The following is a 12,090-nucleotide window of genomic DNA, read 5'->3' as shown; positions in this document are numbered from 1 at the left end:
AGAACGATGGGCTGCTTATTGACCATAGAAATATTATTTTGGATGAAGAAGCTATTAACATGCAGAACCATTCCAACCCAGACCTATATTATGGCTCGGAGGTAATTAAATGAACCCTGATTGCATGCAAACTGAATTTTAAGATGTAATCAAAGGATGCAGACGGTACTATTTCAGACCAGCTGTGATGCCACGCTGACTATCTTATTTCCTTGATGCCACGCTCTGTTGAGTGAAAGAAACTGCAGGAGGTTATGTTTTCTCCAATGAATGAGGTGCCACAGACACAACAATGTCCAGGCAGGTGATGACTTCTGCTGAACTCAGGGCAAAGCAGAAAACTTGGCGGCATCCTGACCCCTCGGGGACACAGTCCAAGCGGTTTTGGCAACAATGCCACACTTGGCGGTTTGATTCAGCTGTCAGAGACTGGCTGGGAGCTGTCTTTCTCAGGAGCTGCCTGAGAGAAGGCAGGACTTCAAGGGTGGCCAGAAAAGCTGTTAGGAGACAGAGTCTTTGATTTTCTTTGGATGCTATGGGCCTAGCCTGGGACACAGCCATGGGGCTTCCAAGCTCAAGGAGTCTATTTATGGGCACCGCCTTTGTTTAGACAACAGTTATCATCACCTACCATGTTTCCCGAAAATAAGACCTACCCAAAAAATAAGCCCTAGCAGGATTTCTATGCATTTGTTAAATATAAGCCCTACCCTGATAATAAGACCTAGTGATGGGCGTGGCTATGCAGATAATGCTGCATAACCATGCCCTGCTTTTCAGGTGCAGAGCAGTAAGACTGGAATACCTTTTATCTGCCACAGCTCCTTTCTCTGCGGTGTTCGCACTTGCACGGGTGCACATGTGCTAACTGCAGTCGCAGGCATCCTACTGCGCATGTGAGAATGGCTAGGGGAAAGGAGTTCACGCATCACTAGTGCCAGCCCCACCAACAAGGCTGGCTCCCCTGTCAGGTTCCAGAAGAAGATAACGTAACTGTATTTGAATACATGTAGATTGTTGTATTATACTTAATAATAATAAGACATCCCCTGAAAATAAGCCTTAGTGTGTCTTCTTGAGAAAAAATAAATATAAGACAGTGTCTTATTTTCAGAGAAACACAGTACTTCCTTAACTTCCCAAGAGCACATGCCTATCAAATACAGACACTAGAAATTCCAAGCTTCTGTCTCCATCCTGTCTTCCCACAGTATCAACAAGCGTTGAGGAGGAGCAGGGGAAAGAGGAGAATGAGGCTTGCGGCACTTGCTCCCTTGAGTTGATGCTAACTCACTGTCCCGCCCTCTGCATCCTTCCCATGCAGCTGGTCCCCTCAGGACCCGCCCCAGGTTGTTGAGCTGATGAGAAGACCAACCAGGATGTATCTATTACAGAGCTCTGTGGAGTCTTCCCATTCTCTGATCACTGCTTGCCAAATGAAAAGCCTCCTGGCTGGGGAGGTAAATCCATTTCCAAGGTAGTCCTCTTTCTGGCTTGGACCTAGATGAGCTTGGGGGCTCCTGAGCTTGCATGACACACACCCAGAAAGAAAGTTCAATAGACAAATTTATTTCACCTTCATGGAGGGTGCTGTCCACTGAGGGGTGCCTAATCTGGATAACAGCATTTTGATTCAGATAGTCACACAGAATCTACCAGATCCACGTACCAACATGTGGCCATCCGATGGTGAGCATTATCATGAAATTTCATGAAGCTAGCAAAAGAATTTGGGAAAAATGAATCAACCAATAAGCCAGGTTGACAATTATTACCATATTTCCTTAATTCTACAATATACTTTTGTATTTCCCCCCACATTATGCTGTTATTGAAACAGCAATGCATCTTAACAGTTAATATATATATTTTGTATATATGTATAGGGTCTCACTCTGTCACCCAGGCTAGAGTACTGTGGCATCAGCCTAGCTCACAGAAACAAACTCTTGGGCTCAAGCAATTCTCCTGCCTCTACCTCCCAAGTGTCTGGACTACAGGTGCCCACCACATTGCTTGGATAATTTTTCTTTTTTTAGTAGCAATGAGTTCTCACTCTTGCTCAGGCTGTTCTCAAACTCCTGAACTCAAGCAATCCTCCTGCCTTGGCCTCCCAGAATGCTAGGATTACAGGCATGAGCCACTGTGCCTGGCTTGATATGTACATTTTATTAATATGGTTAACATTTGTTGTTTTATTCCTTAAAAATCTATTATTGGAAATAAATAAGCAAGCAAACAAACAAGCACAGACTGTTTCTCCCTATTCCAGAACTTGCAATCATCCCTAAAAATAATTCCTAACTGGTGAGGCTAACAGACTGGCCTTTGTGCTAAAAAGATTTGGGTTCCTACCTTTCCCGATCCACACACGCTGGTCTGCGCTGACATGCCTGGTTTTGCACCATGAATCCCATCAGGAAGAATCTATGTGTCAGAGAAAGCTAATGATCCCCCTAATTGTGTGCTCTTCTTCCTAGATGAAGGAGGTGTCCGCTGAAAAGTAGCCACCAAGACAGGCACCAAGTTTCACAGCGTCCTTTGCACCATCGTGTAGCCAGTTGACAAGGGCTCCAGACTGAGAGGAAGTGATGTGAGTCACTTCCAGGCCAAGGCAGTTGAGGAGTGAGTGTACCTTCTCCATCCTCTTTTTCTTCTATGACTGGAGTCAAAGGATTCTAAAGCCCTGGGAGATGGCAGAGTCACAAATAGTAGAAACCTGAGCCACCACCTGCAGGAAAGCTGCCCACTAACAAGGAAGGCCTGTGTTAGACTGTTGAATAGTGGAAAAGCCCTCAAGAGAGTTAAACCATGGAAATCTGGGGCCTTATTTATATGCTCTAATTACATTTTTATTTCCCCATATAATTTTGACCCAGCATAGGCCTGGTGGCTGGGGCTACAGGGTGTGACAACCAAGGTCTGGTTACAAAATGTGCAGGGCCTATAGCAAAATGAAAATGCAGGGCCCCTTGTTCAAAAATTATTAAGGCTTCAAGATGGCCATGGAGCGTTTAACCTAGGAGGGGTCCTGTGTGACTGCAGAGGTCACATGATGATGCAGCCAGCCCTGCTCTCACCTGAATACCCCAAACCAGGGTAGTCACATGGCATTCCTTTCACAGTAGCAATTCCATTCCAAGTGGCCAGAAGAGGCTAAAATTAAGATGAGGATTACTATCCAATTTGGGAGAAACCCTTTTAGAACCTTCTTGCTCCCTCCCATAGTGAGAATAATATATAAAGTATATTTACACATGTGGACCCTCCACAGCAGCATTTTGACTGCCAATGTCTTTTTTTTTTTTTTTGGCAGGAGGGTGTTCATGAGCATGGGCATGTCCAGCTAGTCAGTTAAAAATGATCCATTCATCAGGAACTTGAGCTGGTTGTTTGGGGGAGTGTCATCTCTCCAGTAGTCCCTCTTCTGAGTCCAAGGGAAGGCTTTGTGAGACTAGAAGTTGCTTCTGGCCCAACTTCTTACCACATGTCTATTTATCACCTTCTTGCAGGCCAAGGACCACTCCAGGTCACTTCACTAACCCTAACATCACATAGGGAGTGTGTAAATAGATCTAGTTCCTGGCCCTATACATTCTCTCTCTCTCTCTCTCTCACACACACACACGACAATTCTCAATAATACTGGGGTAGGTGGGTCAGCTCTCGCCTCAGTTGACAGCCTGATTTTAGAGTGACCCAACCACCCCCAGGTCCGGATGCCCTGGCCCTGAATCCCAGATCTGTGACTGAAGTCCTGCTCTGTGCCCACCGGCCTCCAGGAGGTCTCCTTTTTATTGAGTGTGCTGTGCTGGTGATCCATATATGCCGTTTCCACTGTCCTATCTCCTTTCAGCTCCATAATCTAGAGTCATGAAGAAGCCATGGCAGCCTCCACATTTCTAGGCAGCACACTTCTGTTACTATTTCTCAGGGTTCCAATTCTAGATATTGGCCATGGACTTCCTCCTGGACGATCTCTATCTCATTCTGATGTATAGCTGGGTCTTAGGCTCTCCCTTCACCTCTTCCCCCGAGTTCTAAGGAACTCCTTTTTCTCTCCTGGAAGCCACAGCCCAAGTGGTGCTGCACTGATAGGATGAGAGCTTTGCCTGCTGAGCTGAAATGTTTCACAGCAACTGAAGTTGTGTGACCTCCAGAATCTGCCCATCCTCATCTTGCTTCTTCAGCCAGCCCCCCACATCCCCGACCCTACCTACCTCACCATCCCACTGGGTCACTAGAAAGCTCGACTGCACTGGGACTTGAGTTTCTCAGGCTCATTCATCATTGCTCACTCATCACTGGACATGGACATGTAAGCCACTTGTCCATATCAAGGCTTTGGGTCCTAAGATGTTATTTCTCCCTCCAAGGCAGTTAGGATCCCCTATTAAAATCTGAATGCAGAATCTCTACTGACTGTGAAAGGAAACTGTGCCGAATGCCCCATTTCTTACACATGTTTAGGGAATTTATAATCTTTTAAGATTATAAACAGGTTTGTAGAAATCAACAACAAAATGCTCTGCAGATTTTTGCAGGAAAAAAACAACCTAAAATGACACATATTCTATTTCCAGTAGAACCATGGCTCAGTTGGTAGTAGTGGTGACCTATAGCACTGTGTTGAGAAGGATCCCAAGGTCAAATCCGACCTGGGCAGGGACTAATTCCAAGCTCAGTTAGTCACACACAAGACAAAAGAATAGCAGTGTGCGAGCCATTTATTGGCTTAGCCTAGAGGGGTTCTGGAGCCAGATTCAGGCACCTGGCCTTGGGCTAGTGTTTAACCTCCTCAAGTTAACCTGTTTGCATCTGTTAAAATAGTGGTAACAATACCTCTAACACAGCATTGCTGTTTCTATTAAATGAGATAACATTTGAAAACACTTACCAGGACATGCAATACGCAGTTAAGTGCCCCATCACAGGAGCTCTTATGATATTACTTCTTTGGCTCTAAAGTTAGTTCTCAAATATAAAAGCCCTGAAATATGCTCTTTGGATTTAAAAGTGTGTTTATGTTGATCCCTACCCTCTTTTCAAATCAGTAAATCAGCACAGCACATGGGAGTTGCTGGAAAACAATCAGTAGACGGTAAACCCAGCACTTCGGCCCAGCAGCCTCTCCACAGACAGGACACCCAGCTGGGCGGGCCACAGGGGATCTGAGAGGCTCTAGACTGAATTCTGAGCTTTCCCTGAAAATAAGCTCACAGACCCTTATTCCCAAGATCCTCTGAAAGTTGAACAGGGTGTCACAATGGCCAGAAATAGCTCCAAGGCTTTCAGCTGAAGCTGGTGAAGAAGCTGCTTCTGGGTTTCAGTATCCAAAGAGTGAGTTACGCAAATGTAAAAGCTAACGGTGAAGCCTGCATGGAAACAAGGGACAGCCGCCTCAGAGCCTTCAGGAATGCACCAGCACTGGTAGGGACAGGCACTCAGGAACCAAAGCTGCTCCCTGCCTCCTCCTGCCTCCACTCTGCCACCAGAGCAGCCTCTGATTAACCACAGGTCTTTGTGGCTCCCAGCCACCCATGGGACTAGGCTTCTGCCCCACCAGGTACTCCTTGTCCTCTACAACGCAGCGCCCCCAGGCAATAGCCTCATTGCTCCGCGTGATCCAGCCACCTGAGCCTCATGTCACTTCCTGACACTGCTCTGCTCCATCACAACTTGTCACTTTGCTCATGCTCCTTTCTCTTTTGGTCTGAATACTCTACTCTTGCCTGGCCACCCTCACCCACTCTTTGCCCTTTTAGGGAGGGCAAGAGGGTCTGGGATGGAGCCGTGGAGCAGAGATTCTGGCCATGGGGACTACACAATGAGGACCCAGAGGAGAAGCAGAGGCAGCAGGGCAGGCGGGCTGCAGCAAGGGGAAGAGAACTGGCACAGAGGTGCAGTGATGTGGGCTCTAGCCATCGCCCTGGATGATCTTGGACCATTACTCAGCTGAGCTTCTACCTTCTCTGAAACCAAATGCAGAAAAAATAATACTTGTTCTGCTTGTTGATGGTCAATCACGACAATGGAAGTGATGATGGAGAGAATTCTGTAAACTCTAAATAGCTGTGAGCCCAGAGAGATGTTTTGTTTATTATTAATGGTGAGTAGCAGAACCACCTAGGGTCCTGAACAAAACACAGACAGGACCCAAGGTGGCTGAATTAACACCCTGAATCCCTGTGATGTAGTTCACAGCTTGGCCCAGTGTTTTTAACTGGCCTGGGACGGGGGAGGGAATGTGTAGTATTCATTACACCTCAGTGTGAAACGCTGTGCTATGCTTTTCCAGATGAAAGGCTTTGACTATAGACAGAGGGTTAGGAGATACCAGGGGTCCTGGGTGCTAAAAGGAAGTCATGGAGTGTGAAGGCACGGCAGAGGCTTGAGGCATTTGTGACAAATGGCACCTGCTACTTACAGGCCCCTGGGCCATTTCCCTTGGGATACAATTTCTACTGCCACAGCCAGAAGCAGAGTAGGGTACTAATGGCCACCACTGTCAGAAGCAGTGGCAGGGACCCTGCTAGGGGTAGAACTGTGTCACCCCCTCAAAAAGATATTTTGAAGTCTTAAGCCCTAGTACCTCAAAATGTGTCTGGGGTAGGATCTTTACAGAGATAATGAAGTTAAAATTATGTCATTAGGGTGGGCCCCATTCCAATAGGATTGGTGTCCTTTTGTAAGGACAAAGGGGAAATTTGGACACAGAGACAGACAGACATTAATGTGGAGAGACACAGAGAGAAGACGGCCATCTGCAAGTCACGGAGAGAGGCCTGCAACAGATCCCTCCCTCATAACCCCCAGAGGAAACCAGTCCTGAGTTCAGAACTGACCTTAAACTTTCATTGTTTAAACCACCTAGGTTGTGGCACTTTGTTAGAACAGCCTTGTGAAACCACTACAGACCCTTCATATCAATCCAGGGGTGAAAAGAACTGGGAAGGCCACAAGAGTCCAAACTGGGGAGAACACAGATGAGTTCCTGTGGGTGAAGACCGCAGATGTTTCACCCCGCTCAGGACACTCTGGCACCTGGTGACCTTAACGCCTCAAAGGGGACTAGAGATGGCTCATTTTTATTTGTTTATTATGAAATTCACCTGTAGCAATGATGAATCTCTAGGCTGCCTGGTTCTCACGCATGTCCCTCCCCTGGTGGTTGAGATCCAAGATGTGCCACGGAGACGGGGAGGGGGTGGCGTCCACTGAGCAGCTCACAGCAAGTGCATGTGGCAGGTCACAGCTGGTCAAAGGTGTTGCCATTCCCACTGCTCACTGCCACTTCTGAGGTCCAATGGGGAGAAGATTGCACTCAGCTGGCCTGTAGGAACTGGGCAAACAAGACTGAAAGCTCAACACTCTAAGGGGAAATTCTGACCCTCTCCATGCAGACGGGAGGCATTAAGAGCGGACTGATCTCAAACGTAGGCTGAGCCACCAATAGCAGCACATGATAGAAAGGTGAGTTGGCAAAGCAAACATGTCTATTCCACAAGCATTCGGTGGCATCCATGAGGTGCCAACCACTGTCTCTCCTCTTAGGTTCAGGGTAACCCCGAGCTGGGGCCAGGGTTGCTGAACTGAGTTAGAACTGAGAAGGGAGCCACCCAACTGGAAGAGTTGGAAAAGGAATGTAGGAGTGAGAATCTGGAGAAATTGCTAAAGAACCCCAAGGAGGTGGCTGAGGTAGAGTCAGCCAAGGGAAAGAAGGGAGCTGCCTAAGCTGGGGCCAAGGTATAAGAGAAAGAAAGAAAGAAAGAAAAGGAAGGAAAGAATTCAGGGAATTGGGGGATATGCCAGAATTCAGGCCACCCAGATAAAGGTTATTTTCACCCCCCCTGGCTAAAATGTAGGATTGCCTTTAGTTATGAATGTAAGCCCAAGCCCCAGGAATATCATTAGTACCCGTGACTTTATCATGAGTAGAAACTGCAGATATTTTTATAGCTCATTATAGCTGCTGGAGAGAGCTCAAAATATCCTAAAGCTCATCAATAATTTGAAATTAGCATATATATTAGAGCTGCCACTACATTTAATTTAACATAATAATGAAAAGCACATGTTATCAGTTCTGGAATACCTTGCTGACTATATATATTTATCTGTGTAACTGTTACTCCTATGTATTTTACTTTGTGCATTTTTTTTTTTTTTTTGAGACAGAGCCTCAAGCTGTCCCCCTGGGTAGAGTGCCATGGCATTACAGCTCACAGCAACCTCCAACTCCTGGGCTCCAGCGAGTCTCCTGCCTCCGCCTCCCAAGTAGCTGGGACCACAGGCGCCCACAACAACGCCCGGCTATTTTTTGGTTACAGCCATCATTGTTGTTTGGTGGGTCCGGGCTGGGGATTCGAACCCGCCACCTTAGGTGTACGTGGCTGGCACCTTAGCCGGTTGAGCTGTAGGCGCCGAGCCTACTTTGTGCATTTTAAGCATTACTGTGAGAAGGGACCACAGGCTCCACAAGACACAAAACGGGTTAAATGCTCTGCTAAAAGTCACTGACCTGGCTTTGACACTATACAAAAGTGTGTGGTAGCAGGCAGTAAATGGACAACGGTGACTATGACACGGTCACTGTCCTAAAGAAGTTTGCAATCAGGTGGGCGAGAGACAGGAAGTTCTATTTTGTCTTCTTTTTTTCCCTGCTTCTTATTCCCATCCACAGACTACCCAGCACCTCTACTAGCCCATATGGCACTCTGTGATTTTTAAAAAGGGGACCCTTTAGGGGAAGGGGAGAGGGTTCAGAAAGTTCCCACCCAAAGGGACTAAGGCACAGGTATACCGCACACCTCCTGGGTGAAGAAAGCAACTACAACTCGGACTCGACCCTACACATACAAACAGCGTAACCTAATCGTGTGTACTCTCAGATCAATCTGAAAGTCCAAAAAAAATTTTTTTACAAGGCCCCCCCACCCCAAGACATCTTTCTGGTGTTGCTAGGAAATTGCCCTAACAAATACACAAGGCTCCGGGGGACCTCGTGGAAATGGTGCCCTGGCAGCAGTTAGGCTACTTAACAGTGCCAGGCTAAGGTCTGACTCTAATGCAGTGGTCCCAACCTTTTTAGCACCAGGGACTGGTTTCATGGAGGACATTTTTCCCACAGTTTGGGGGTTGAGGTGGAAAGGGATGGAACAGGAGACAGAACTCAGGCAGTGATGCTGTGCGGCCCAGTCCCTAACAGGTAAAGGACTGATCCGGTCTGTGGCCTGGGGGTTGTGCACTAATGAGAGAGGCTCTAATGCATCTCTGTAGAGACGTTAGGCAAGAAGGCCCCTGGGGCATGCCCAGCAACTCCCTCATCTCCTGCCCATGGAAGACAGCTCTAATCTACCCGGTGTCCTTTCCCCAACACCTAAATACAGCTTTAAAGATCTTCCTGTCTGGGCGAAGTGGCTCCCACCTGTAATCTTAGCACTTTGGGAGGCTGAGACAGGAAGATCACTTGAACCCAGGCGTTAGAGATTGCAGGGGGAGATAATAATGCCACTTTAGTGTGGGCAACAGAGTGAGATCCTGCCTTAGAAATGAAATGAAATAAAAAATAAAATAATAAAACAAAATATAAAATAAAATATTTCAAGACAATGCTATAGATGGCCACTACCCATCAGAGTTGACATAAGGGATAAAAACCATTTGTCATCCAAGGTTTGAGGCTTTCCACTTTTGGGGAAATTTATATTCTCACGGGGAGTTCTAAAACATAAAGCTTTTGAGATTTAAAGAAATGAATTCTTTTTTTTTTTTTTATTGAATGGTAACTATGTACATTAATGCACTTCTGGTTCTGGGGTACAGTGTGGGGTTTTCACACACAATCCGAAACACTTCCATCAAAGTGGTTAACATAGCCTTCACGTCATTAAGAAATGAATTCTTAATGATGAAAGCATGGGAAATACATCTGAACAGGTAACCTCTGTGTTATGTTTGGTTTCCAAAGGGAATTATTTTGTTGCCCCAAGGGCCATTTGGCAATGTCTGGAGACCTTTTGATTATGATGGTGGGGAGTGGGAGATGTGACTAGCATCTAAGGGCTAGAGACCAGGGACGCTAATGTACAGGGTGCTGATTCCTCTCCCCACTGCAGGGAATTATGTCAGAACTGTTAACAGCACCATGGTTGAGAAACGTTACATGACGTGCTTGGTTTCCCACTCTCCAAGCAGATGCTCAAGGGGAGCAGCCCATCTAGAGAATGTCAGGGTCAAGCAGATGCACGACCAGAAAAGAGGGAGCCGTCCATCCGCAGTGAGTGTCCCAACAGTGCTCCCTCCAGTGAACTCACTCTGGTTCACAGGGCCAGCCCAAGTACCGTATAATCATTTTTTAACCCGATTTCACAACTGTGGCTCAGCTATCTTCCCCAACCTTGGGCAATTTGAAAATATTTATTAAGGCACCAAAGTCCCTTTGGAAATTTCCAGGCAGGTCAGACTCAAAATTGCAGCTGGCCCTTTTGAATAAAAAAGGCAAGGGGACAGAAAGAAAGTTCCTTCTGATTCAGAGACACCATGGTAGACAGTCCTACCGCTGGCCATTGGCAGCTTTGACCTGGCAGTCACTTTTTTTTTTTTTTTTTGCAAATCAGAGCCTCCAGTTTCTCGTGAGTGGCTAATAAGCTCGGCTCCTGGAAGAAACCGCTCCTCACTGGTTCCCTGCCTGGACTGGGGAGTGTGGCTGGTGTGTTCTCTGACCTTTAATCTGACGCTTCACCTTTAAAGTTCCCTGGAAGAGGAGAGTGAGAGTTCTGGCACAGCCCAAGGAATAAAGAGAATTCATCTGGAAAATGTGCAGTGTTTCCCCTCTGCCCTCTGTCCCTGTCAATAGAAAAAAACTGTTTTTGAGTGTAGGGATTTATTTTTAGATGGGCCAAACCAATATCTATAAGAGATCAGATTTTCTGGTTTTCAAAAGAAAATAACATGCAGTTGGCAGAGATGGCAAGGATATAATGAGAAAACGCCACAGTGGCAAAACTCACATGCCAGCTCTTCAGGAAATATAAACTGCTCATCCTGGTGGCCCAGAAAACAGTGAAAAGGGTGTTGAGATGTTTTATCACTCTCAACTGTCAGTGGGGAGGCAATAGTTACTTCTTCAGCTAAAAGATTCCTACAGTCTAACTCGCAAAGACAACCACAGAAATGTGCTATTTAGAGAGCTTAGGGTCGGCAAGGATTTTCTCTAAACAGTCAGGAAATATTTTGGGCTGCATAGGCCACGTGGTCTCTGTTTTAATTACTTCATCCTGCTGTTATAGCACCAACGCAGCCATGGCCAGTACATCCGTGAATGGGCGTGGCTGTCTTCTGATAATATTTTTTATGGACATTTGAATTTCCTATCATTTTCATATGTCATGAACTATTATTTCCTTGAATTTTTTTTTCAAATATTTAAAAATGAGAAAACGATTCAGGGCTCACAGACCTTCTAAAAAGAGCCTGCAGGCCAGATTTGTGGCTCGTGGACTATTATTATTTTCTGGCCTCTGGCCTAAACCGAAAATTGCAATTTCCACTCATTCTTCATTCTGAAGATGCTATCTAAGATCGATTTTCCTTCTTGTCTTGTTGTGATTCTGAAATCACACTCGTAAAAGGGAGGGACATGTGAAAAGAACAAACAAGACAGATCAATCAACTGTAACGCCACTTTCCACCCAAGTACCCAGGCTGGGAAGGATCTGGTTATGACCACCATGTGACTCATTCGCTACCCGCCACAAGGCACCATCTTGCTCAATGCAGTACAAGATATATGGCTTGCTGAAGGCTAGCATGCCAATGGTATTTTTAAACTCACTCAGTGTGAACAATCTCCTTGTTTAGTCTTTGCAGTTCAGTATAATTCAAAGGTTGGGCCAGAGAAGAGGGGTGGACAGGAGCTGGGCAATAAACCCATTTCTGAACCAGCTGTCCTCCTTCTGTGAGCATACATTAGACCATTTCTTGTTCTCCCGTAAGGACAGGACTAGTTGGTCACGGAATACTTCTTGAAAGCCCATTCATGTATTAAGGAGGTACTCTTATCCTTTCAACACATGCCCTATCTCCCTA

General features: G+C 46.2%; 1 protein-coding gene across 3 annotated transcripts in view; it reads right to left on the bottom strand.

Annotated features, from left to right (window-relative positions):
- Positions 1-12,090, bottom strand: part of AKAP2 (A-kinase anchoring protein 2) — a 478,916-nt gene that overhangs the window by 314,374 nt on the left and 152,452 nt on the right. The gene's annotated exons all lie outside the window — the stretch shown is intronic.

The sequence above is a fragment of the Otolemur garnettii genome, unplaced genomic scaffold (assembly GCF_000181295.1).
Source record: "Otolemur garnettii isolate 467f Iridium unplaced genomic scaffold, OtoGar3 scaffold00014, whole genome shotgun sequence".
Lineage (NCBI taxonomy): Eukaryota > Metazoa > Chordata > Mammalia > Primates > Galagidae > Otolemur > Otolemur garnettii.
The sequence above is the reverse complement of the archived record's forward strand: the minus strand, read 5'-3'. Positions and strand labels throughout refer to the sequence as shown.